Source organism: Crocuta crocuta, unplaced genomic scaffold (genome assembly GCF_008692635.1).
Source record: "Crocuta crocuta isolate KB4526 unplaced genomic scaffold, BGI_CrCroc_1.0 scaffold619, whole genome shotgun sequence".
Classification (NCBI taxonomy): Eukaryota; Metazoa; Chordata; class Mammalia; order Carnivora; family Hyaenidae; genus Crocuta; species Crocuta crocuta.
This window is the reverse complement of record NW_027533395.1, coordinates 5,939,152-5,966,432: the sequence shown is the minus strand read 5'-3', so window position 1 is coordinate 5,966,432 and position 27,281 is coordinate 5,939,152. Positions and strand designations below refer to the sequence as shown.

The 27,281-nt window shown below is 39.7% G+C and overlaps 1 protein-coding gene and 1 non-coding gene across 2 annotated transcripts in view; both read left to right on the top strand.

Moving 5' to 3' along the window:
- Positions 1–27,281, top strand: part of SORCS1 (sortilin related VPS10 domain containing receptor 1) — a 514,658-nt gene that overhangs the window by 29,448 nt on the left and 457,929 nt on the right. The window lies entirely within an intron of this gene.
- Positions 26,666–26,750, top strand: TRNAK-UUU (transfer RNA lysine (anticodon UUU)). The gene has a single exon. It is a non-coding gene; the product is annotated as a tRNA-Lys (tRNA).

The window sequence follows — 27,281 nt, the reverse complement described above, 5'->3', positions numbered from 1 at the left end:
AGCCTTTTTGTTTCTTTTTCTAGTTTCCCCTAAGACTTCAGAGTCTTTCCTACTACACAGAGGCCACAGTTTACTTTCATCCTGGTGCACAACTTAAAAGAAAAACCAGACATTATTTATCTAGAAACAGGACTGTGCAAAGAGTGGGGGCAAATGAGGAGATCAGGATACGCTTTCAGTTGCTATAACAACCATATGTAATATCTGTATTCTCTTTCTTTTTTGCGTTTAGTGTTGCGTATCTAATCTATCTTTTGGTTTCTGGTTCGAAAAATCACCTGGGATCATTTTACAAAAGGACATGTGATTTTTAACAATACCTGAAAAAAGAAATAGAAATGCAACAATGGCTATCAAGTAATTTGGGTCTCCTCCCTGCCTGGTACTTTACTGGTTGTTAATATGTCATTTCATTGTAATTTTATGGTTTCTTCTAGAACATTGTAGGATATATTGCTTTCTGGAAAATACAGTATTAATCTGATGCACATATAGCTGGGGGCCATTAGGTAACTCCCAATGCATGTTCTGAGGTTCTTAGAAGAAGCATTCTAATGCTTCAGGTGTTAGGTGGGGAGGGCAGTTTGATCAGTGCCCTTTCATGATTTCTCCAGTGACTTCTGTTCATTTTATAAAATCAAAGCTGTGTTTGGCCACATAATTGTCTGGATATCTTTCTCCTTTGTCAAAGGGAATCCTGATCTGTGTGTATGATACTATTACCTTTTCAATACTTAATTAGAAAAGAATATAAACCACAGTTATACTTCAGCACAAATTTGGTTCCTACTGTGTGCAAAGCACTGTACTGTTCTTTCTCATGGCCCCCTTTTTTGCTATTTTAAATCAATTCACAAATATTTAGGGAACACCTACTATGTGTTGGGCTCTATATTCAGCACAAGGTTTACAGTGATAAATAAGACAGGAGCCTCAGTCAAAGATATATTGTACATATATACACATAGAGTAGTAAGAGTGTGATTTCCAAAGGGATTTCTCCTCCTTTTCAAATCTCCACCATGTTGTGTGTTCCTTATCATAGACAAAGCCAAAGCCATCAGCTAATGGCCCAAGACATACACCTGAGCAGCCAGAGTTAGGTTTTGAAAGATTTTATTTTGTCACTCCTCTTAAAATCCTTCAGGGCTCTCTATAGGGAACAGTACTGGGAATAAAAATGACCATCCCTGCTGGCCTTTCTGTGTCCCACTCCACCCGACCCCTCACATTGTTGTCCAACTACATGGAACTACCGTAGAATGACGAGATGTCAATCTCTGATGATCTACTTCAGTCAGAGACGGAGAGAGGGAAGGCTGGTTGGTAGGAATTAATAGCACAAAGTCTAAAAGTCATAAAATAGTATAGTGAAATGATAGCTATTCCTTTATGGAATGCCTCGTACCCACATACTTTCCTTCCTTCCTTCCTTCCTTCCTTCCTTCCTTCCTTCCTTCCTTCCTTCCTCCCTCCCTCCCTTCCTTTCTTCCGTGTCCCACCCCACACTGCCTCCCATTAGAGTGAAAGTATGCCAGTGACTTTGCCCAGGGCCAATAAGATCCTCTGACTCCTTTATTATTTTTAGGAGGAGGAGCAGCAGCAGCAGTGCACAGGGGCAGTAATTTCAATGACTCACACAGAAATTTTAGCGATTTGTGGCAAAGGTTGTGGGAATCTGTAGTTCTGAATGCCGTCCTTTTCAGCAGCTCTTCCATTACACATGGAAAGCTCTTGAGTAAGCTGTTCATGTTTTCTGCAGAGATAGCAACAGACAGGAGAAGAAANCTACTTTCCTTCCTTCCTTCCTTCCTTCCTTCCTTCCTTCCTTCCTTCCTCCCTCCCTCCCTTCCTTTCTTCCGTGTCCCACCCCACACTGCCTCCCATTAGAGTGAAAGTATGCCAGTGACTTTGCCCAGGGCCAATAAGATCCTCTGACTCCTTTATTATTTTTAGGAGGAGGAGCAGCAGCAGCAGTGCACAGGGGCAGTAATTTCAATGACTCACACAGAAATTTTAGCGATTTGTGGCAAAGGTTGTGGGAATCTGTAGTTCTGAATGCCGTCCTTTTCAGCAGCTCTTCCATTACACATGGAAAGCTCTTGAGTAAGCTGTTCATGTTTTCTGCAGAGATAGCAACAGACAGGAGAAGAAAATTAGTTAACCAGAATCGAAATCCGGGGATCCACTGAGGATTTCTATTCCTTTCTAGACCCTTTTGGTTTGCAAATTCCTGGAGCCATGATATTAGAGATTTTCGAAAACTGTGGCTGTGTTCAGGTGCCAAGAGTAGTCAAAGAGATGTGGAGAGAAGGGTGTGAACAAAACAGCAGGGCTGCGTGGAAGGACTCTTCCCACAAAGTCCATCCCGCACTCTACATTTCCAGCTCGTTTAAACACATCTTCTATTCTTGACAAGGGCAAAACAAAACAACACAGCTCTAAGGCTCTTCCAAAAGTGTGACTGTTTTTTCAAAGCAAGAAAAAGCCTGCATGCGTTCGCCCAAGTAAGCTGTGCAAGGACTCATTTTTTTCTAGATTTTATTCTTAAAATATATGAGAGGAGAAATAATAGCTGGAACGTGGTTGCATGCTTAGGGTAACAACAGGGCTGTTGAAGATGGTAATCTTAGTGAATCTTGTTAATGCTTTAACAAACAGACAATAATCACAATCAGCACATTGATTCTTTGAATGGAAGCAGCCACGGAAGTGGGGCTTAAAATAGTGTGTTGATTTTCACATTAAAGTAGGCCAAACTCTCTCTGTTTACAGTATTACTTTGCTTAGCAAGCCCTTTATTTCATTGACAGTAAGGAGATAAGCTTCAGCCCAGCTGTGCCTGAATTATCAATCAAGCAACAAGTATCTGTTGTCTGCTGTCTGTGTGCTGAGGATTGCTAGGCACCACGGTGGATACATCACATAAATAATATATAATAACTCCAGTTCTGAAGGAGCTTGAGGAGTTATGTTAGCTAATACAAACGTTAAATGCTACCTTGTGGAAATGAGCATATAGCATGGGAAATGAGAACAGAGAGAATGGCATGGCGCTTGGCAGAGTACTGTGGGTTCTCCCTGGATGTTTTAGGATAGGTATATTTGGGCAGGAAAAATGCAGTTTCTCATAAATGGGGAAACACTTGACTATAGGAAGAAATAATGGGGTTTCTTGGAGTTTAGAGAAACTTGACCGTGGTGAGGTGGTATGGATGAGGGTTGGGGATGATGAGGAGCAAAGGGGGAGCAGAAGAGATGGGGGAGAGGGAGGAGACTGACCAGTATTGGAAGCCTTTCAATGTGAGGAAGAAGAGAATTATCATAAATTCCAGCTCAGTGGAGTCTGAGATGTTTAATTTTTGAGGTTTTATTGTACTACTTTATTCTTTTTGAAGAAAGAAACATTGATGGAAAACAGATTTTCTATTTTGGGTCAACAGCACACATATTGGAGGGAAGCTGGGGACAGGCAACAGGAGAGAGTGGGCAAGGGTGAGAGGTTTTCTCACCTCTGATGCCCAGTTTGTACAGTGGATGGGAGATGGATGCCTCAGCTGTCCAGTTTGCACAATGGATGGGAGATAACTCCGTCACAAAGGATGATCATGGTGGTTTCCTTTGTGTAGTATAGACACGGCCTTGAAATGTTCTGAGTGAAAGAAGAGTGAGGTGCTCTTTGTAAGGTACCACAACATCCAAGAGAGGGCTTGAAGCCACACCAAGGGGAGCAACAGTTTTTGAGGAAGGCTTTGCGGTTGGTAGATGAGGTACCGGACAGGGAGGTGGGGCTCAGAGGAGCTGAAATTGAGTCAGGACAGAAGGCTGCAATGAGATTTGAAAGATCTAGTAACAGACCCAGGGGAGGAGGACATGCCAGTAATAATGGCCATGCCATTACCACTGGACAGGAATGCATAAAGAGCCACAGTGCAAGATAGCTCGTAATTGGAATAGGTAGGGTAAGGAGTGGGAGGAAGTCCCCAGGGCCTAGCAACCTCTATGTGGTGTTTGCGACAAAGAAGCCTTGAAAAGTGATTTCAACTTCCAGTTCTTTCCACTTCTATGAGGTACCCAGAACACGCAAATCCACAGAGATAGAAGGTGAAACAGAGGTTACCAGGGTTGGTGTGAGGGGTGGAAATGGGGAATTACTGCGTTACTGATCCAGAGTTTCTGTTTGGAATGACAGTACCCTTCTGGAAACAGATAGTGGTGATGGTTATACAATATCGAGAATGCATTCAATGCCACTGAATTGCACACGTAAAAATCCTTAAAATGGTAAATCTTAGGTATATTTTACCACAATAAAAAAAGAGTAGCCCTTTCAGGATTAACAAAAACACTACCTGCTTGAAAAAAATCTCTAGGGCTCAAAGTCCATAATAAATCTTTTCATTCTCATGTGTACAGGCCAAACTGTGAATAGAAATTGATATCAGACAGGTCTTCAGATTATTGTATTTTTATGATCATGTCACAGTTCTGTGTTGCACAGAAGGACTTCTCAGCCATGCAAGACCATCACTGTGGTGTTGATTTACTCTTGCAACTCTAAATAAATTGTTCCCAACTTTCATTCCTTTGGGAAGACTTTGGAAGGTTTTTGGTTAATCATTTAAATTACAACTTATCTCTTCAAGCTATTTAACTCTGTCACTGCCTGGAGAGCTTTCTGCATTTTCCATTTTAATGGTATTTGAAATATCAAGCTTGATTTCAATAAATGCTGATTATTTGTGGCTCTGCAGTGTGTAACTCTATAGCAGTCAACTTGTTCCTTCTGCAGATAAAAGCAGCTGTAAGATGAAACATGCCACTTTATGAAAAATTTGCTCTGCCCCTCAGGGCTATTGAATGTCTAGGTTTTCCAGATTTTCTCACTGTTGGTGGTTATACTGAGGATGTTTGCATTCTCTTGACTCACAATGAAATCTTGGTTTCGGGATCATAAAACATTAATTCTTTTTCGTCATTCTTTAGTTGTATGTGAAACTCATCCCTTCTTCCCCGATTGTTTGGCCTTTTTTCTCTAGAATATGTAGAATTCTTGGATATACCTGAAGACCTCATTAAGTCTACTGTAGTTCTAGGGAACGGGATCTTCTCTATAACTCAGAACAACATAATTCCATCTACGATAAATAAACTGACATTGACACCCACAGAAACTCCCACTTGATCAGGGCAGAGCTTTTGTGAACTTCAGAAAATGATCAATGGTCTCTCATATAGAACTCAACAATAGCACTAGTGCTAGTGTTGGGGAAACCAAAATCAATAAAGAAGAGATTTCAGCTGAGGCATCAAAGAGGTTATTAGGAGCAGCGAGGAAGGAGAATTAGAAGAGCTGTTGGAGAGGGTCTTAAAATCGCCCTTTGAGGGCTTGTTCAGAGAAGACTCTTGAATGTAAGATGACAAGTCTGCATTCCCATTTCCAAATTAAACAGCAAGCTGGAGAAAGTGGATAAAATATAACAATCTACATCATGTTTATGTGAAACATTTTCCTAGCTAATAAGTTTTAATCCATCTCCATCTGGTTTCTCCCTAATGAATAAAGGCAGTTGCGTTATCATTCAGGCTCATGTGGAGCCTTTGATAAGACGAGTTGTTTGTACCTGCTTTTTCCTTCCTCCTTTTAATGCTAGTGTCCAATTGAGTCCAATCATTGTATTTCTCTTACCGTTGAAGGAAGTGGCAGCTCTTGCTTGAGCCTGACTGATTTATTCCATGTTCTTTCATCCCACGGCAACTAAATTCTAGTTAAATTTATTTTTGAACAAAGGTAGTCAGCCTCCGAGAGATTCTCTGTTAAATGAATGACAGCAGACAGTTCTAAGACCATTCATTTGCTTATATCTATTTGCTGTATCTAGACAGCTATTATCATGCATGTGATACTTCAGAACAATTTTACCCAGTCTGCTGTCAGTAGCAACCAGCTCAAGGAGCCTGGACTTGGCGCTTGGCATCTTGAGTCAGAACCGAAACTTCCGATATTGGCTTGATATCTTATAGGTTCATGTTCGGAGACAGGTGATGGAAAAGAACATCCTCATTTGCAAATAATTTATTGGTTTAAAGGGGCTTTAGATATGTGTATGATATGTTTTCAGCAACCATCCAATGAACGCATTGGCACAAATGAAATGGGTTCCTCCTCAGAGCCTAGTCACTAGAAATAGTGACTAGGAGGGGCACCTCCTAGTGGGGCACCACCTAGGAGTAAAACTCAGGAAACTTTATCGAATACTGAGAAGATAGCTAAAGGGCAGTAAGGAGAAATGCCAGAGAATTCATGATAATCTGCATTATGAGGCAAGGAGACACCTTGGGAAAATGCTCTGTCTCCAAGTTAAAGGGATGTTAGAGTTCATGAAATCTCAGCTAGGAAAATGTGTCCTGGAAAAATGATATTGGCAATTATTTGGTAATCCCCTGTCGTTGTGGTTGGGGTTTTTGTCTGTTTGCTTGTTTTTGCTAAGCACCTAATACGGATTTTGTCATTAGATTTGATCCTCACAAAGCAATCTTGTTATTTCCATTTTGCAAAAGGAATACTGAGGTTCAGTGAGCCTCAGAAACTTGTCCAGTGCCAAACTGGTACATGACAGAGATAGAGTCAATCCTTACAAGACTGATGATTCCAAAATATTAGCCATGGTGCTCATTTTCCTTGTCCCTGCTAGTGAAAGTTCACTCTTGCTTTGGGCAGCCTTCCCTAACTGTGAAGGGAGAATGGACCATAGTGTCAGCCCTCGAGCTTGCTCTGCCAGAGGACATTTGAGGGTCCTCACGCTTGTGGGTACATTCTTTCTCATGGACAGCATGATGTAAGCTAAGTTTATCTGGAAAAAGGAATTAACACTCCTGACAAGAAAGGCAAGCATGCTGAAATTTTTTCTTTGGATGCCCGTAGAAATTTGTAAGACTTTCTGCTTACCCTGAAGAGCTTAGTATCTAGTAAAACATCGACTGAAAGTAAAGGAAGATGTGTTGAAAACCTCGAGTTCCAGTCACTTTCCTGGCTATTTTGCAGAATTACTTTTATGCAATCCTTGAAACAGCTGAAGCACTCTTTTTTTTTTTTTTTCAAGACACTACATTTTTATTGAGCCTTTTAATTTACAACATGGGCATGGGGAAGGAAAAGTCAGTTCTCTTTAACCACTATTTTACACAGCTGTAGGAAAATATTTCAGACTTTAAGGAATTATAATGGATTACACATAGGAAAAGTTGGGGATTAGGTAAACGATATCTGAATTCTTGAATTTTCAAGTTGATTCTCCCCTTACAATATTAACAAGCTCTGATTATTTACATACGTTTCTTCAAGACCATGTTTTACTGTTGCCGATGTCTTTATATCAGAAGCATTGCTATTTTAGTCAATATCCACTAATTCCACTTCAAGAGTGGGTTTTGCGTTTGATGAAATTTTGCATCAGGCTGTGAGGAGAGGTTCCATGATACATTACTGGCCCAAGTTTACACAACTGGTAAATGAGAGAGGCAAGACTTATATCCGGTTGTGCATGACTCCAAAACCAATCTTTATTGCCATATTTGCCCAACTCCCTATTATATAGGATACTGTGCCGTCAGATCTGGAGGGAGAAGTGGGTCCAACCTCCTAGTTGGAAGAAATCAAGCAAAGTGGCATGGCCTTGAACTAAGCCATATGGAAAGGTAGAATTTGAGCATAAGGGCAGAGGGGAAATCAGTCTACAGAGGAAGGAAGCATAAGTGAAGTGATAGAGAATCAGAAAAGCAAGGGGTATATGCGGGAGACATGATCCTAGGTTGTTCTATTGTTAGGGTGCCTCTGCTGTCTTCAGGAAATTGATTCCATCTTTCTATTACCTTGATAATTAGCCAGACAATAGGCAACATTATGCCATGTGGGAAAGATACCCAGAAAGGGCACACAGACACTTAAGAAAATGAACTAAAATACATACCAATGACATGGAAATGACTACAAAGAACAGGTCTTCTAAGAAAATCAGAGTAATGGTAGGGTCAGAACATATACGGGGTTAAGCAAATCTATCCTGGAAAATTAGAATTTGAAGTGTGGCACTGAACGCAGAGGGAACTGTACACAAGTAAAATATATTCATTGGTCCAACAAATGTAAGGAAAAGAAATGCCCTACATGACAACATAGAATCCTGGACCAGTTAATTTCTCTTACCTGGCAAGATCTGGCTCATTATCAGCAAGCTTTCTTGAAGAGCCAATGTACCATGGGCATTTTTTGCAATTACACATCTCCTCTGAATAATCAGCCTGTCATGAACACGATTCAGGTTGGCGTCTCATTTGCTGTCGAAGCCACCAAAGATTTGTAAATCATGTTAACCACTGCTGGGCTCGAATGAGCAGGTGGGGGAAGGAAAGGCTACTTGCCCATGGCGCTGAGTTGGACACTGTTCTCTTGCTGTTGCTATTTATGGCAAGTGGAGTGCTTATAAGTATTCTCCTAATTTGCTTATTAGTTCCTAACAATTCTTTTAGACTCTTTATTCTGTCATGGACAAACTGTGTCCCTTCTGCTTGGAACTGATTCATTAATACAATTATGTTGAGATCACAGATCCTGCTCATAACTGGGATACAGGGAAATGCCCACAATTAAAGGAGATAAAATTCTTATCCATCAAAAGAAGTGCTCCAGCAATGAGCAGGACTTTTGTGTCCCCTCTCATTGGTGTTTCATAATGAGGCTGGAGACATGGGGATGGGCTGTCCACGTATGTGCAGGGAATGGTTCCTGAGGAAGATTTGTGACTTCATCCTAGAGGCTTAAAATGGTTTAGATGAAATCACTGGGATGCAAAAATTCGTAGAGGTTCTTCTCTCATACAGGTCATTGTAGGTCAGATGAGTTTTTGTTTCTCATTAAAATTTGATTACAGTCTAGAGTCCAAGAATTTTAATAAAGTGGAGACCTGTCTGTCTTAAGGTTTTTCTTACTTATGAATGGTAGTATTCTGAGTGGTACAGGGAAATTTTCAAAGATGCTGACCATGTGTCCTTGAAGTCCTAGACTTCATGTCAGCTTCTTCTAGGCTGATGATCTAAGTGTTTAATTGCAGTTTTAAAATTTAGAAGCAGGCATTGGAGGTTTTGTTGTTTTTTTTTGTTTTGTTTTGTTTTGTTTTAGATGGGGTGAAGTGAACCTTGGTTTCCTTGGAGGAGGTCAGGCTTAAAGTGAGCTTAAAATGAAGAGAAATACGGTTTGACTCAAGAGACTCTACCAAAGCTTTGACATATACGAGAAGGAAAGAAAAGGGACGATAAGGTCAAAGAGGAGATAATAAAGTCAAGCAGCGGTAAATGTGACCTTAAATAGGTATTTAATCAGATTGGATCATGTTTAATCATGTGTTATAGACATTTGCTGACATGTTAGTTTATTGGCAAATTACCTTAGGGACGAGGGAAGGAAGAACATTCCAATTTAGAAGCATTGGTAGCCTTTCTTCTGGGACCTGAAGCATTCATTTCCCATAATGATGGTTTAATACAATCTTGGTCAATTACCTTTCTGTGAGAGCTGGGGATATGTGCCACCTTGCTGGAAATATTAAAATCCCATTAAACTTCGGTTATTAGTGTAAGGGAGGAGGGGGGAGAAACACACAATTGAGTGATTCAATTAAGACACAAGCAACCAGATGTCTGTAGCACTGAATTAGTTTTCCTGTTATGACCAGGAAACACTGCTTTTCAAGTTAGCTTAAGGCCTATTTCCCCCCTTATTCACCATTATTATTAGCTTCCCAGCCCTCTCATGGCCCCCACCCCAGTTGCCAGATTTTCAGAGATTTAGCCCATATCCAAACACATTAAGCCATTTCTTCTGTATAAAAAGATTATATAGCCACCACCAGGAAGACACGTGAGGACTATCCAAGGCGGGATCTACAGCTCCTCTCTTGCTTTGTTTCTGGAATTATAGATGGGAAGACACTGCCTAGGTTTGAGATATTGCTTCTTGGGACTGGGGGACTGAATAAAACTTCCTGACTCGTGTGTGGAGCACATTTGTGTATAGTTTACCAGCAATCTCTAAGAAACAAACAAATCATGTGTATCTCAAAGTCCTTTGCAAAATTAGCCACAGATTGCAGTTTTTGTTGGGAAAGGGAGAAAATCACCTCCAAAGAATGCTAAATTTTAGGTCCGGCTTTGCTAATGTTCAGTGGTGGGTAAAGTGCTTAATCTTTGAGAACACCTGTGGTTTTTTTCCTTCCATAAATTTAAGAAAGAGTGCTCTGTGATTTCTACAGATCCTTCTAGCAGTTATGTTACATAATTTTGTGAAATGATTCTACAAACACCAGGAAAAACCAAAACAAACAAAACACACAAAAATCTTTGAATCTCCATGATAGGTACTTAGATTTTCCCCTAATGATAATTTTTATATTGATTCTTGTCATTCTTTGTGTCTAAAGTTCCATTAATTATTAATTTTGGAGGAAATCTAGCTTGATTTTAATTGTATTATGATACTGAGCCCTTTGGGTGAATAGATTTATTCTGGCTTGTCATTAGTTCATAACTGATTGATAATCAGGCTGATCTAGAGAGCTTGAATGAAGCTCAGTATTGGCTGTCAGTCATTGGTAAGAGGGAGATCCAGACAGGCAAGGTCTTTTGATCTAATGTTTCTTAGGAAGCCCTTCTAGTGAGAGCAGACACTATAAGGGTAGATTCTTGAAGTTGGTCCCAACTTCCAGTGGCACAGCCAAAGCAATTTTCATGTTGAAGTGCCCAAATATCACTATAATCTTTGCAAATTTCTGGCTGAGCAAATTGGTGAAGCTTCCAGGCCTTTCTGGAAACAAAGAAAATGGTCATTTTTGTTTTGAGAGAGCTGGGAAGAGTGGACAATGAGAGAAAATTCAGCTCTCAGCAGTTGCATTCAGCTGGCCAAAAGGCTGACAGTTCCCTTGATCAGGTTGGAGAACTGCTCTCTGTACTTCGAGTTTCATAAAGAAAAAAGTTACACCCTGACTGGTTGTTTATTGGGTTTGGATCTTTTTCTTTCCTATTTTATTTAATTTTTATTATTTTTTTGGTTTTGCTCTAACATGACTTTGCAAGTTGATAATCACCTACTCTTAGATTGGATTACCTTGTGGTTTGATTGTTTTATACTTCCCACCACTGGTAATTACACCAGCACTCAGATCCAACTGGCTACTAGTTCCCAAGAAGAAGTAGCCAGAGGAGAGATGACACCTATTATTTATACACTTCCCTTCCTTTTCAGTCTTCCGTACTCAGGCATGAATACTTCAGAACTAGCTTAAGAATAGTCATCAGTTTGGGACAAAAATATACATTTCAAAACTCACCAGCCTTAATCCTGTTTTATGTTAGCTAGTTGGCAGGTTTCCCTTTGCCTACCTGATACTAACATTGGAATCAGACGTGCAGAGGGATAAGCCTTAGTTACACGCAGTAGTGGCTTATCTCCACTGCAGATAGTGGTGAGAGCTGGGAACTCTGGGAAGGAACATGCCATGCTTATTGGGACCACTGCACAGATCTCCTCTCTTCTTGAGGCTGCTCTGCTCCACAAGAACAATGGTGATAAATGTTTCACAAGCACACTAACACTGAAAGGCATGGTTCAAAGCAGCTTTCGTATATTATATTATTTAATCTTCACTCTAACCATCATAGGTGGGTGTAAGTGCCATCTCCATTTTGCAGATGAGGAAACCATCTTTGAAAGGGTTACGTGCTCACATCACCCAGCTAATAAAATGCTAAGTCAGATTTTAACTCTTATTTGCTGTCTCCAGGATACCCAAATTTAAACATGAAACTATATCTTAGAGGTAAAAGATTATTCTCACATTTGAGTCAAGCATTCTAAAAATTATCCAGTGATAATATCATCGTTAACTCCGGAGAGACCTTAGATTTGTTTATAATCTTGGCATTAATTTATGACACATTATATTTATTGAGTATGCCTCATGTGCTAGTTGCTGGGGTATAAAAATGCTTTTAGACATTTTTTTTATATTCCTTGCTCTCGAAGTGTTCTGCCTTGTGACTTTTAACCTATTCATTTCAAGATTTCCTAGCTGAACCTACTTTCAAGAATTAATAATCACATTGTTCCAGTCCATTTTTGTTTCTTTTTTATTGGTTATTGAACAAATATGCTTGTCTGCCATGTTGCATCATTACTGTATATACAATATTTCATCTGTTCTAAGCATTCAGTATCACTTGTGGGAACACTGTGATTGTAAGGACTGATCATTTCACTTTTTAGTGGGGAGATGCAACTTCATTTAGAATCTTTTACTACGTGCCCACTTCTAAGGTGGAAAATCCTTTGGTGGTTTAATTAAACACTCTGGGCCTCATTCAGTTTGTTTGCTTTTCTTACCTTGTTTTCTTTTTTTTTTTTTTCGAATTTTGAAATAAGTGAAAGGGGAAATTGTGGATGTAAAGTAGTGTATTTTCTCGTCTTGAATGCAAGGGAAAGCGGTAACGGTGAACAGAAGGGGCTTGTCAAGATGACTGATGCTGTCTATGCCTCTCTAACAATGTCTAAAATGACATCAGCAACACTGAGGATTTACTTAGCATTACTGCAACTTGAGTTTGCTCTTCTGCTTCCCTTCATGTCCAATTCATAGCTTATCTCCAGCTGTAAATTCAGGCTGTAAGACAAGTGTTAAATTGGTGCCTCACTTTGGACCATGAGACAGGATTTTTCCTCTTTTTGTTTTTAGCCTCTAAAAGGATGATAGACATTTAGATGCTGAGGTTTTCCTGAAGCAGCATCATGCAATTGTGCCGTCAGTATCAATACTTTTGTTCACTACTATAGTTATTCATTTGTGAATCATTTAATATTAGGGTCTTGTGTTCTTTCCTTCTTCAGAATTTCTCTCTCTCTCTCTCTCTCTCTCTCTCTCTCAAACGCGCGNTGGACCATGAGACAGGATTTTTCCTCTTTTTGTTTTTAGCCTCTAAAAGGATGATAGACATTTAGATGCTGAGGTTTTCCTGAAGCAGCATCATGCAATTGTGCCGTCAGTATCAATACTTTTGTTCACTACTATAGTTATTCATTTGTGAATCATTTAATATTAGGGTCTTGTGTTCTTTCCTTCTTCAGAATTTCTCTCTCTCTCTCTCTCTCAAACGCGCGCGCGCACACACACACACACACACACACACACACACGGTCAAATGTCCTATTTTTATGTGTAATTAATTTGAGTAGCTTCCCTTTTCCCCTTCCTGGTTTAGCAATCAGAGAAGCAGAATCCTGACATTAGACCAGAACCCTGTTACTTTCTGCTCAGCGGTTCTTGTGCTGAATGGGGGCAGGGGAGGGAAGAAAATGAAAAACAGACTTCTGATGGTTTTACTTGAAGGAAACAAACAAACAAACATGGAAGAAATATCAGGATTGTCCAACGTCAGGAAAAGCAGGCACTTGGTCATATTGGGTTTAGGGGCGAGAACAGAGAGATGGAAATAAGGATGTAATTTGAAAACTGTTTTCCCTCATGAGATGAGCTTTCTGCCCTCTGGAGTAGATGAGGTCAGAAGCAGGCTCCATAGCACGTCTCAAGCCTGGCACTGAGTGCAGACTGGTACCTCTGCATTCATGGGGGCATCCAGTGGTTGCCTTTCTCCCCTTGGTGGATGCCCCTATCCCAGCCCATGTCAGAGCGGAGACGGGCTTGCCTCATTTCCTTTTCTCCTGGTTTTCATTATAAAAATAAATACATGAGCAAATTTTTGTTATAAAAGATTTTTGTTTAATGATAAAAGTATTGGTGTTCTGTGGTCTATTCCCAAACCATGCTTCTTTGGCCAAAGGGAACCACTATGTATTTATTTTTTCACATAGTTTATATTTGTGGTGTCTGGAGATGCATATACAAGAAAATAAAAAAATGCATTTTGTGTTGTTTTTAAAATAACTAGTTTCATCCTGTATATACTGTTGTATAGTTTTGTCTTTTCTCTAAATGATATTTCGTGGACAATTGCCATGTTATGTAAAGAACACCGTGTGATTTTTACTACACAGTAGCGTTTTATAATGTGGTTAAGTCACAGTTAGCCACGTTATTACTAATATATTTAACAATATGGTGATAACAGCCACCATCTAGCCTTCTCTGTAGTGCTTTTCCTGAAACACCTGAAAAGCCAGATGGCATTGGCCCCAGCATATCATCGTATGGATTTTGCACTTGTGAAAGCCTAATTCATGGAGAGCAGGGAGAATGCTTACATTCTTGTGGCAGCTTAGCTCTGAACTCCTGCTCCACTTAAATCAGGACATTTTATGGATCATGTCCACATTCCACATGTTTTTGTCCAATCAGAAACGTCCCTGAGGAGAGCCAGGAAGGAATTCTATTTCATGAGCTCCTACTGTATGCCAGACGCACTTATGGATGAGCTCATGTCGTCCTATGGCAGTTCTGAGAAATAGGTGATAATGTCCCCAGTTGAAAAGGGACAGTGAAGCTCAAGGAAACGAACTAAACTGCCTGAGACTACATGCAGATACTCAGTAAGCAATGCATTATGAATTTAAATACTCTGGCTCCAAAGACATTTGTGATTTCCACTATGCCATGTTACCTTCTGGTTTGAACTTCATTTTCAAAGTGCTGGTTATTTTGCTCTTTATCCTCTTTGTTTCTTCAGACAGACCCTTAAGTAAAGCTATCACACCCCCGGTTTCCCCTGCTCCTCTGCATAAATCAGTGCTTGTTGCTTTTTGCACTGGAGACTTGAAATATGGAACCGAAGGATTTTCTCACTGTGGTCTTCCCTACAAGGGAGCGTGTTACAAGAAGGGATGTTCTATGGAAATTAAATGGGTTTTCTTGAATGCGGTTAGCCTGCTTTTCGCATTTTCACTTGTAGCAATTTGGTGCCAGTGATGCATGGCTGGTTTAAGCAATCGTGCTTTGCCTCTCAAGTTAGTCATCTCTGGTTTCGTGGGAAGAATCCTCCCTTAGAGAAATAACAGGTGGGAAAAGATCTATTACGTTATCCTTTGCATTATGAGATTGCTTACTGTTGTGAATTTGCTGGGTCTTTGCTTTATCCCTATTTCAAGTGACCCACGTTATAAGTCTTTGGTCTTTTTCTATAAACTAATAAGTATCACTGTTGCGATTTGCTTAGTCTGAATGACCTCTTACTTATTTTGAATCTGCCAGGTCTAAATCAGACTCTTACCATCAGAGAATAGAATAATATAGTACTATACAATCATCTCTCCCAGGCACTTGGCTACAGGCAGGTGAGTTTCTTTTATTAGTTTGTTTCTCTATTCATGCATTTGTTTATTCACTCAGAAAATGTAAATTAAGTGTCTTCTATGTGTATACCACTATAAGGAATACCTTATGACCTACCAATATGTGATGTGTCTTATGATATACGATGATCCAAAGTAGTCAGCATCCAACACCCACCTCAAAGAGTTCAACTAATTATTTATTTCTGATGCTAAATATATTCACTTGCAAAGATAATGCCAGTATGAAGTGGAATTAATAACAATGATAGCAAGAAGATAGGTTACAAAGCAGGCTATGATTAGAAACTTGGTATTTATCCTAGATTGCATATGCTTTGTGCTCTGAGAAGGTACACAGAATAAACTGGAAAAGACCATAAAAGGCTCTACTGTGTGACAGGTTTTGGGGTAGGCATGATCAGTTTTGCCTCTCAATATATAACTCCATATACAGACACTCTCCACATTTCCTCATTTTTCCACAACTGTGTTGTCTTGATGATCAAGACTCATATTATTTTATCTATCTAAAAAAATATTTCAATTTGACTTATTACAGATCTACTTGTTTGGTCTTTAGGAAATATAACAAGTATGCAGCACCTATGAGGAATGAATACTTTTTACTTAGCTCCGCTGACCAGCCATGGGATGTGGACAATTAGGTTAACCTCTCTGGGCACAAGACTTTAAATATGTAAAATGAAAAGTTTGAAGAGGCTTCTAACAATTCTTGAGGTTTTTGCTTTGTTCTGTTTTTTGGCAAAGGATTTATTTGGACTATTTAATATGATTGTCTCAAGAACACTGTAAGACAGGCACAATACTCTCCATGTCACTAATAAAACAAAAATGAGGGCCAAGTAAGGCAGGGTAACTTTCTCAAGTCCTTAGACATAGTGAGGTATGTCTGCTTTTTAATTCCCTTAATGGGTTTAATTCAATTTTGGCTAGGGACCATCCAAATAAAACCTTATATCAACCATATCCTTTCTCTAAAACCAGATGCATGCCTCACCTGAGTACAAGAACTGTACAAAGCAGCAAGAATCTGTAGGTAAATAAGAACAGCATCTCTAATATTTCTTTGTTGTGTGTGCCCATCTTAATAACTTTGATTATTTATCTCTGAACTCTAATTCTTTTTCAGAGTTGTGAACACATACGTCAAAACTCACAATAAGATTCTGATACTTTACCTTATTTTTTCACTTCCTGTACTAGCAGATTCAGCTCCTTTGGAGGTTTGTCTACTGCTTTTACTTTACTGGCTGTGTGCTGCATTTTATTAGGGTATACAGTGGTCAGCACAGCTTAGCTGATGCCACAGTAACAAACAAGTCTGAATTATCAGAACCTTAAAACAGGAAGTGTTTAAATCTTATTTACATGATGTGACAAGTGTGAGTCATCTGGGGGCGCTGGTCTGTGTGACTGTCACTCAGGGACTCAGACATTGAGGAGTTCACCACCTGTAACTTTGAGTCTTCAAGCTGCGGAAGAAAGCCATGGAGGGTCTCACATTATAATTAAGTGTTGTGGTCTGGAAGCCATATATGTCACTTCTTGTCACTGCCCATTGCCCGCATCTAGTTATGTGTCCTTATGGTGCCTAGAAACAATCAAGATGCTGGGGTACTCAGTATATGATTATTATTACAAGAGAAACATGTTATTAATATTGTGGGTATCCTCAAAATTAAGAGGAAGTAGAAGTTGACAAAGGCATAAAGACCTTACTTTATAGGTATTGTTTACCTAGCTATCACTTCATCAGTGTAGTCTCCATTGATCTGTTTATCCTTTTACTTTATATAATTTTTAAAAATGTTTTATTTATTTCTGAGAGAGAGAGAGAGAGGGAGGGAGGGAGGGAGAGCGCGAGCGAGCAAGCAGGGGAGGTTCAGAGAGAGAGGGAGACACAGATTCTGAAGCAGGCTCCAGGCTCTGAGCTGTCAGCACAGAGCCCCATGTAGGGCTCGAACCCACGAACCGTGAGATCATGACTTGAGCCAAAGTTGGACACTTAACCGACTGAGCCACCCAGGCGCCCCTACATTATATAAATTTTTATAAAGACCCTTACAACCTTATGGAATAAGATACGGACAATTTTTTAAAAATATTTATTTATATTTGAGAGACAGAGACAGTGTGAATGGGGTAGGGGAAGACAGAGAGGGAGACAGAATCAGAAGCAGGCTCCAGGCTCTGAGCTGTCAGCACAGAGCCCCATGTAGGGCTCGAACCCACGAACCGTGAGATCATGACTTGAGCCAAAGTTGGACACTTAACCGACTGAGCCACCCAGGCGCCCCTACATTATATAAATTTTTATAAAGACCCTTACAACCTTATGGAATAAGATACGGACAATTTTTTAAAAATATTTATTTATATTTGAGAGACAGAGACAGTGTGAATGGGGTAGGGGAAGACAGAGAGGGAGACAGAATCCGAAGCAGGCTCCAGGCTCTCAGCCATCAAGTGCTGAGCCTGATGTGGGGCTCGAACTCACAAACCGCGAGATCATGACCTGAACCAAAGTCAGACACTTAACCAACTGAGCCACCCAGCCACCCCAGGATACGGACAATTTTTAAATCAAAGGACCTTGGATGTTAAGTAAGTCAGTGAAAGAAAATGATAAAGTCCTAGAATAAATCAGTCATGGGCATTTGTATATGATATGATTCTATTCAATTAATACATTATCCCCTGCATTGACTACAAACTTTGTAGTAGCTAAAGCAAAAAAATATACACATGTACTTTTAAGATTAACAATGTTCATTTGATTAAAAATGTGGTTAAGGAGAGGAATCTTATTCCTGATACCAAGAGCGGAGTGTGATTTTTTTCCCTTAGAGCTCTGCAACTGCAGGAACTATTTCCTTCAAGACCTATAACAGCTTTGTCTTATAATGCCATCCAATATTTAGATGGATAGCTTGTGGAAGAGTGGCACTTCTTTGGTAGCTAAATAAGTACAGGGTAAATAGATAGTTCTCAAGTCTGGCTTGATTCCAGTAAGAGACATTTTATACTCATCTATCCATAGCATCCATTCAATAGACACTTATTGAGCTTGTGATCTGCTGGGCACTGTGCTTGATTTGGGAAATACTGAGATTAGATCCTCACTGTGTAGCTGGATTGACCTACTGCATAATTACTGTTGAGGAAAAGCATCTTGCTTTTGTCAAATGTGGAGTGATGGTTGAATTTGTTCAGCAAAAAGCTACCCTAAGAGTGTATCTCATCTATATCATTTGAATGTATGCAGCAATGAGAGCATATTTGGTGATGATATCCTAATCTTGACTTCTCATTATCTGCATCCAACAGCAGAGGCAGATCCATTTCTTGCTTTGGTCACTCCTGGAGGCCAAAGAAGTCCAAATCCAGTACATCTTGTTTATGTTTTTTTCCTGTTTGTTTGTTTGTTTTTTCTTGCCCTTCTAGCCTTCTGGACTTTTTATACTCTATTCTCCCCTCTTCCTGACCTTCTCATGTGGTACTTCAGTCATGAAGAAGTACTCTTTCCTTCCTGATGTCTGCATTCTCAGAACTATCACAAGGGGTGTGTATACACTGTGTTCACTTCTGAAATCAAACTTCCTCTCCCTCTGCCTTTGACATGTCCTCCAGCTCTTAACTGAAATATCCCCTCTGCCCTTGCACTTCCTTGAACCTGCAGATGGTTAATTTGAGCCACTCCTATATTCACCCCCACAATTTGACTCCTCATTAGGCTAGGTATGCTAAGCACGGTAACTGACCCATAGTATTCGCACAACACATATTAATGGTTTGATTCCTAGTATTAATACTATTATACTTTCAAAATATATGTTAACTATTGAGTACTAAAATTGAGTTTTCTGTCCAATATATCTTTTCCTGGTTGGTCCTTTGGGATGCACCAATGCTATTCAGGCCGTTCTTGGCTCTTCTAGTTCTGCCCTTCTGATTCTTTCTCCCAATATCTGAGATAGTTTCACATTTGCCAGCTCTCTGTTGAGTTCTGGTCACTACCTCCTGAGCTGTCCTTTTCTGAAAACTAGATCCTGATGTGACTCCCTAAAAGGTGAGTAATACCTGTGTATCCCAAAGGAGTTTCTCTGCATTCTTCAGAGGATTTAGTAAAGTGGGATAGGGGTGGTGAGCAGAGGAAAGGACTCTGCCAATACTATGATCAGATGAGGTTAAGTAATTTTCTAAAATGCCAAGTCTTGGAATGCATTTTAGGGTTCCCTTTCCAGAGTAGAAATTTTTGCTTTGGGCCTGTTTAAACATGCTTTCTTCTGGGAATGTGACCCTGATGGTCTCTTCCCCTTCCCCACTCCTAGTCCATGTGGTTACTATAGAGTACATCCCACCTACCCGATCCCGAGGGACATACACTCTGGTCTGTCAATGGGGGCATAATGTCCCTCTTGACCAGAAAGAGTGGTTCAAAAGATGGGAGTTAACAAAGGCCAGACCTTTCAAGTCAAAGAGACTCAATTTCTCAATTTTTGCTGAAACTAATGAATAATAGGGCTGCTGAGCAGGTCAGGTATAAACCCAGGACAAAAGGATGGCACCCTGATGAGAATTTGCATGAATATAATCCAACAGCAATGAAAGCTGATTTGAGAGGTAAGAGGCTGATTCCTGGCAACATGTGAGCACCTGGAGGCAGTCAGACCTGAGGATTCTCCCCTTAAAATTGTCAGATGTATAGGTAATATATCTTCTTTGTCGTTGAAGCTTGATCGAGTCGGGTTTCTGTCATTTGTGCGTAAAAGAGTTCTAACTAAGCCTCCACCCATTGAGGCAGAGGAAAAACTACCTGCAATACTTTATTTCCAAATAGAGGAATAGACGTTGAGTCAACGCACAGTGAAATGATGACCCGTTTAGAACTTGAGTTATCCCTGCTTTAAAAGGGTGCCCGTGGCAGTGGTCACAGGTGGTCAGGAGGATTTGGTCTTTGAGTCACGCATGCAGGAGCACCAAGGGGGCATTATATGGCTGATGGATTCCTCCTTGGGATTCCCTTCTCCACTTCCTACTGAAATGCAAAAGCCCACACAATGCAGATGGCATATTTCATTAATACAAACAGAAGTCCAGGCAACAGATGCTTCAGGGACTGAGGGGAAAGGAGATTTCTATATTTCTCCAACAGCAACAACTCCGATGACAAATTTCTCCCACTGAGCATATTGAACCAAGAGCAAAGAAACATGTAGTTTTCAAGCCTTAGGCACTCTATGGTATTTAAAAGTAGGAAGATCAAACCCAGCATTTTTGGACAAAGAATGTTTATGCAGAGGAAGCTGTAGGGAAAAGGAATGAGCAGAAAAGTGGATTTCCCAGGGCTTTAGAATGGGCAGGATTTACAGTGTTCTGCATCTGCCTAGAGAGCGTATATTAATAAACCTTAGTCAGGGCCATTCTCCTCTACAATGACAAAAGCCAAGCCAGGCCAATTATTTGCACATCAGGGTCTGGGTTAGGATGGTTCCTGTTCTTTTGTTTCTCATATTGTATGTAATGCAAAAATGATTAATTACAGAGCAGGCCCAATTCTCATTCTGCTTATGATCAGGTGAAATCAAAATGCCCAAGTTCAAATTACGAAACTGTGTCAAGGTGTAGTGATTAGAGAATTATAAAAATTATACAATACTTTCTGATCATATTCTCCTGAGCTCATTGTGACTTTGGACAACTGCCCAGTCAGGAGTATGGAAAGAGAGAGGTATGGGGACAGAAAGAATATAATGAATACAATAGGCAGGAAGTGCTTCTGTGCCATTTTGGTGCTATTTCACTGAAGAGGGAAACACTGATAGCAAGCATCTGGAGGCAATAGTATGGCAATTTTTGTGACTCCTCGGTAGGGTATGCATTATGATGACAGTGATCACAGGACATCTTTCAGCTCAGAAAATGTAGATTTGTATTTCTCTTTGCAGTGTGCTTGCACGTGCGTGTGTGTATAAGTATGTATATGTGTGTGTAAGTAAGTGTACATACATATTTATCCTTTACTTGACCCTCTAAATGTGTGCATTTTTAGCCTATTCAGTTTTCAGAGTAGAAAAATCTGAGATAGTCCAAAAAAACCACAATCCATAGCTTTGCATCTAATAGATGCTCAGACTCCTCTGGTTTTTCAAGGCTTTTTCTTTCTTTCTGTTTTCTTTTTACAGCAGAAGTAAAATGCTAATCAGATGCCCAGTGAGATATAGGAAGCCAAGCAAAACACCTTTAATGGATCCCAGTTATATTCCCTCTTTATGTGTAACTCAAAAGAGGTGATACCATGAAAAGTATGAACCATTTATGATTTCATGCTACTGCTGGAAGCCAGGCTTCACTTGGTACAAGTTGCTTGTTTATGTTCTCCTGGCCCAGGACCCTGCCTAACACTGTTCCCATTCCCCAGGCTTCCCAGAATTCAGAGGTCTTCTCAGATCCAGCTCCAGGGAGGTGAGCTATGCAGATTAGTTTCCATGAGAAAGGCCACAAGCTTTTCCTTCTGAAGTTTACATTGTCTCAATCCCATAGTGTTTGAGAGAATGATTAAAATGAATAATGAAGCCTTAATAATGACAAGTGTCTAAAATGTACTGGCTGCCACTAACCATTCATTCATTCATTCATTCATTCTAAGAGATGTAACAGATTTTGTGATACATTATGTTAGTCATCAGTGGAAAATGGTGAACAAGATACGTATGATCTTTTAAGATCTATGAAGGAAAGCCCCTTTTCTGTGTTGTCCAATCCATGTTGAAAGCATTGACTGTTCTGTGGGAAGGAAAGAAGATAATAAATAGAGTCATGGTAAATTAAGAATTGCATATTCAAAAGACTAAAGAGACTGAGTAGTTACATAGTCATTCATCTTAAAGTTGATAGGGTTCGATGGCACTTGTCATTAACTGGAGAATGTCATGCTTAAAGACATTCCAATTATTTTTATTTTAAAGAAAATGGAGTCAACTTTTCCCAAACTTAAACATACACACATGCATGTGTACATTTGGTCCATGAAGACAAGCTTCTGGAAATATTTTATTTAACTTTCTTATATTTGAGGTGATTGCTTTCTTTCAAGAATATATGTTCATCGTTTCTCAGCAGAAAGAATTAGTATCTTCTTAAGGGGGAAGAATTTTGAAGTCACATTAAGAATCCTGGCAGATAAACTTTTGCTCTTCTGTGGGTATTTTCTTGATCTTTCTCTTGAATCCTCTGTAGGAGTTAGATCTTAAAACAATTTCAGGAGGGAGTGATCAAGATCCATCCCACTAAACACCGAAGTCATGGGTTAAAACTAGTGCTCACTCCTCTGAGTAATGTTCAGCTTGAATAGCTACAGATAAGAAACATTCCCCTACCAACTAGGATGACTTAAACCAACCCAACAGAAGGTGGATTTTCAGGCTTTCTTTTTGGGATTCTCAAAGCTGCCTTCTCTTGCATCCCTAGACACATAGCTTTGACTCTGTCATAAAGCCTGACTCAGAGACTATTTAGTTACCTGTTATTACAGATTACAAAGACTGAAAGATTCATATGTCTGAAAGACTAATATTTGAATTTATGTAAGATAAATACACCTAAGTGCTTGTTTTTAAGCTCAAATCACAATAACCCACAGAAACGTTTGGAAGAAAACTTCCCTTTAGTTAGTATGGGGTGTTATGTGACTACGAAAGATTGTAACCTCTGAGGAGACAAAGATGTTTGCTCCCCTTGGCATGTATAACTGTGAGAGAATTGTCATTTGTTGCTGTGATTGCAACAAAATTAGAGGTAGCAGTAAATAATCACATTCTGTTGAAATTACATATTTTATTGTCTATAAGATAAATGAGGTCAGGAATGATATCTGTTTTTGCTAATTATACCTCCTGCTACAAGTACAATGCCTGGTATATCGTAGGCACTTAACGCACAATGGTTAAATCCATACAGAACAAATGAATGAATGAATGAACTTTCATCTATAATGGCCTTATGGCTTTTTATTACATGATCCTATGGTTCTTTGATTCAACAGTTTTAAGGAGAATGCATTTCACACACATACTAGCACTCTTCAATAGAATTTTCCACAATGATAGAAATGTTCTGTAACTACTCTCTTCAGTATGGTATTAGCCACATGTAGCTATGAGCTCTTTAAGTGTCACCAGCGTGGCTGAGCAATTTTTAAGTAGGTTTAAATTTAGCTCTACTTAATTTAAATATAAATGGCCACATGTGGCAAATGGTTGTCATAGTGCATGGCACATAGACTATTTCTTAGTTTAGAGAATAAAGTTAAACTATAGGTGAGGAGCTCAGTGTTTGGACCTGGTTACGGAGAGGGTCATATTTGAGGAGGTGAATATACAGGACTCTTGTATTTTCTGATAGCTCCTCCCTCAAGAGGTGATAGAGTTGGAGCCTAAGTTGAAATACAGAGAAATGTGTTATATGCATGTAATTAATAGAGGAAGAAACCATTTTACATCAAAACTTCCTTAATGGAATGGATATTATATCTTATTTATTTATTTATTTATTTATTGTGCAAAAGCTTATACTGGGGCCTAATTTGGTATTTTGCACATGGTTGGTCTTTCATGAATAGTTAGTGTAGAAGAATGAAGTTTGGTGTCAGCAGATGTGAATTCTAGTCCTGTCTCTGCCATGTACTTAGAGACCTTGGGTCTAATATATCATACTTCTCAGTTTAGTTTTCTTATTTGGAAAATAAGAATGTTAACAAATGCCTCCAAAGAGTAATTGCAAGGATTGCATGGAAAAAAGTATACGTATGTGTGTGAAGGCTATCAAGATCTAAGTGTTGTCAGTCTGGAGCTTCAGAGTGATATCTTCAAGGAACTGACTTGAATTCTCAGAAAAAGTTACTGAAAAGTATTGGGAGTTATGCCACAAGACATTAGCTGAATTCCTTCCTTCGTTATAAAATGATGTCATATGCAAGAACAAGGTGTTGGGTGAGCCCAAGCAGAGAAAAATATTTTTCTTGTTGGAAAAACCTCCCTCTATGTGATACCTGCTCATATGTCAGGTCCCCTCCCCTCCCCCCCCGCCTTTTTTTTCCTCCCCTTATAACAGACAAAGATCACTTGGAAACCTTATGGGGGGAAACAACAAAACACAAAAATAACGATCTAGCCCATAGGAAGAGCTCACCACACTATATTCAGAAAAATGGCTAGTTCTTTCATGTGGCAAGAAGCTCCTGGGAAATGGTAGCTGTTTCTGGGTCCCTAGGTGTCAGCTGAGTGGCACTCTGGATATTCAGAGAAGAGCCATAGGATTAAGGGGCTGGTATGGATTGACTTGGGAGGAAATATGGAAAGAAATGTAGACAAGCTGGCAAAGAAAGGCCCGATAAGAGATACCATAACTGCTTGCCAATAGTTGTGTAACTTAATATAAAGAACTACCTGGGTTGTAGCCAGAAAATACACATATTACAAAAGTTGTTTGCTCTGCACCTTACCTAATGATTGTATGCATGTGACACAGGACCTGATCTGCACAGATCCTATCATGATAGTGCTTTGCAGAAAATGCCGTTACACAGTAGGATTTAGCAGACTTTCATCGACCATCTAACTGTGCAACAGGCACAAAATGGAGCATTTTTATTTGTTTACTATCATTTTTATAATGTCTCGGTGATGGTAGACTTTTGTATGAGTTGATCCTTGAAGCAAAGAGATGGCCCACTCAAATAGAAATAGAGAAGCGTTTAACGAAGGGACTATTCAAGGCTTATTGTCAGACTTAAAGGAAACTAATCAGCAATGAGAAAGCACATAGACACTAGCAAGAGTGTGCACCTGTCACCCCTAGGCCTGAAGAGACAAGGAGAGAATACGGTGACCAGAATGGAGAGGGAAGCATAGCAGTGGCAGAGGCAGAGAATCGGAGAGTGGTAAGCACAGACAGAGGAACGGAGCCACAGCTTATCAGTGGCCTGGGAGAGAGAGGCAGGTGGGAAGGAGAGTGGAATAACAACTTTGGTCTCTCTCTCCACCCTTGATACCCCCGCCATGTCCTCCCCTTGACCCAACCAGAAGCCAGAGGGGGCCCAGTTGATACAGTCTCAAATGCAAGCATGCTTTGGCACACAGTATGAAGGAGAGTAGGAAAGAATCTAGAGGGACAAGTGAAAATTATCCAGCCAATATTTTGCCTTTATTTTTATAAACAGGGAATGTGAGGCCCAGAATGAAGAAACGATTTGCCTAACAGCATGTAACAGAGGGATCAAATGAAAGGTTTCTGATTTCAGAAATTTTATTTAAGTTCTCCATTTCTGGTTCACTTGCTTAAAATGAAGTGCTAGGTTAGACTTTATTGGACTAGGTTTAGGAATTATATCCTCTGAGCACAGAGTTTTATTCAGTTCCTTCATGGAAGACTACATCCTAACACTGACCAGTCATTTCCCAGAACTTTACATTTACCAAAGAAGATATGGTGACAGTAATGCGTATCTCTTCGACTTTGAGTACAGATCTCAATACCAAGAAAGGATATTCTCTTTAAAGTACATGATTTGTTTAATACAGTATGAGAGTTGGTGAGAATTAGTGTTGGGATAGCATAGAAAAGTGAATGGGGAAAATCAGATTGGGGGATGGAGACCTCATGACCCTCCCTTGCTCACGCTGTCTCTCTCTCTCAGAAATAAATAAAAAAACATTTAAAAAAATAATGATAATTGTGGTGCCTGGGTGACTCAGTTGCTTGAGCATCTGACTCTTGGTTTCGGCTTAGGCCATGACTTCATGGCTTATGAGTTCGAACCCCACATCCAGCTGTGCACTGGTGGCACAGAGCCTNTCACGTACAAAATAAATAAAAATTTAAAAATACTCCTTTAAAAATATTAAATAAATAATTAAAATTATTGATAATTTTAGTAAATACATTATTTAAAAAATTAAAGTCTATTTATTTATTTTGAGAGAAAGAGGGAGAGAGAGAGCATAAGTGGAGAAGGAACAGAGAGAGAGAGAGAGAGACAGAGAATCCCAAGCAGGCTCCATAGTGTCAGCACACAGCCCAGTGCAGGGCTTGAACTTACAAACCATGAGGTAATGACCTGAGCTGAAATCAAGAGTCAGTTGCTCAACGAACTGAACCATCCAGGTGCCCCAGTAAATATTGAGAGAGTGCATATAATAAGGCAAGATGTGTTCTAAAGCTTAGTCTTTATGTGCATAAGCTCTGTGTTCCCTAGCAATTTGGCCACTTATATATGAGAAAATAGAGGCATTAAAGAAACTGAAAGTCAGGGGCGCCTGGGTGGCTTAGTTGGTTAAGCGTCCGACTTTTGCTTGGGTCATGATCTCACGGTTCGTGGGTTCGAGCCCCGCCTCGGGCTCTGTGCTGACTGGCAACTCAGAGCCTGGAGCCTGTTTCAGTCTGTGACTCCCTCTCTCTCTGACCCTCCCCTGCTCACGCTGTCTCTCTCTCTCCTAGAAATAAATAAAACATTAAAAAAAAAAAAAAAAAAGAAACTGAAAGTCATACCGGTAATATATGGTAAATAGGATTTGAATCTAGTCACCTGGCTTACCTTGTGGCCAGCTTCTTCTACTTTTTAACATTTATTAAAGTAATGCACAAAGCCTTAAGATTCTTATTCCTCATAAGTGAGGCAAAACATAATGTCTGTTGCTTCTGCGGTATAGTAATAACTTAGCCATATATTATCCACATGGAATGTGACTGCAGACACTGGATAAGATGTAATTCATCTATTAGCAGACATAAGTCACTGTGAAAATTTAGTATATTTCGTAATGGAGATGGTTGTTTCTAGTTGGATAGAGACAGTGAATGCTTCATAAATACAAGAGGGAAATTCCTGGGCAAGTTGTGGAATGTATTTTTATTCTTTTTTTTTTTTTTT